The sequence below is a fragment of the Alligator sinensis genome, unplaced genomic scaffold, assembly GCF_000455745.1.
Source record: "Alligator sinensis unplaced genomic scaffold, ASM45574v1 scaffold59_3, whole genome shotgun sequence".
Classification (NCBI taxonomy): domain Eukaryota; kingdom Metazoa; phylum Chordata; order Crocodylia; family Alligatoridae; genus Alligator; species Alligator sinensis.
This window is the reverse complement of record NW_005842856.1, coordinates 504,784-505,634: the sequence shown is the minus strand read 5'-3', so window position 1 is coordinate 505,634 and position 851 is coordinate 504,784. Positions and strand designations below refer to the sequence as shown.

Sequence of the window (851 nt, the reverse complement as noted above, 5' to 3'; positions counted from 1 at the left end):
GGGGTCCGGGCGCCTCGCCCCCCCCCCCCCCCCCGCCCTGTTCCCTGGAGGTGGCAGCAATGGAGCAGATGGAACGGAAGCTGGCAGTGGATATGGCAGCAGCGGTACAGGAGGAGTAGGGTTGGGATGCCACAGGGAGGAGGGAGCCTGGCCAGCAGCACTGGCCTCGGCCCCCCACCCTGCTCTCTGCAGGCAGTGAATACGGTGGCTCCCCTGAGGCCAGCACTGCAAGCCTTGTCCCCTCTCTCCCGCACTGCTCCCTCCCAATGCGGGGGATGGGTGGGGAGCAGTGGGCCTGGGACGATGCAGGGAGGGCTGGGGGGGATGGGAGGAGTGGACCTGGCCCCAAAATGGTGGCAGGGAGGGTGCGGGGGCGCACCAGGCCTGGCCCCACCCCGAAATGGAGGGTGGGAGAGAATGGCCCTGAAATGGCAGCAGGGAACATGGGGGTGGGCTACATCTGGCACCGGCCCCATAATGGTGGCAGGAAGGGCAGGGGGGAATGCCAGGCCCAGCCTGGCCCCAAAACAGAGGGTATGGGGGGTGCACCTGCAACAGCAGTGGGGAGGGTGCGGGGGCCAGGCCCGGGCCAGCCCTGCAACGGAGTGGGAGAAAGGGGGAGGCACCCTGCTTTCCGGATGAGGGGAGTGGCAGGGCTGGATGCTGGGCTCTGACCCTGCTGACCCGGAGCCGCGCCCCTGTCCCCCCCCCCCCCCCCCAGCCAATACGGCAGGGCCCCTCCCCACCCCCCGAGGCCAGTGCTGTTGACCTTGCCCCTTCTCTCTCCCACACTGCTCCCTCCCAAAGCAGGGGGGTAGGGAGCAGCGGGGCCAGCTCCAAAACGGTGGGCG

At 69.4% G+C, this 851-nt stretch overlaps 1 protein-coding gene across 7 annotated transcripts in view; it reads right to left on the bottom strand.

Annotated features, from left to right (window-relative positions):
* Positions 1–851, bottom strand: part of DENND4C (DENN domain containing 4C) — a 121,539-nt gene that overhangs the window by 83,542 nt on the left and 37,146 nt on the right. The gene's annotated exons all lie outside the window — the stretch shown is intronic.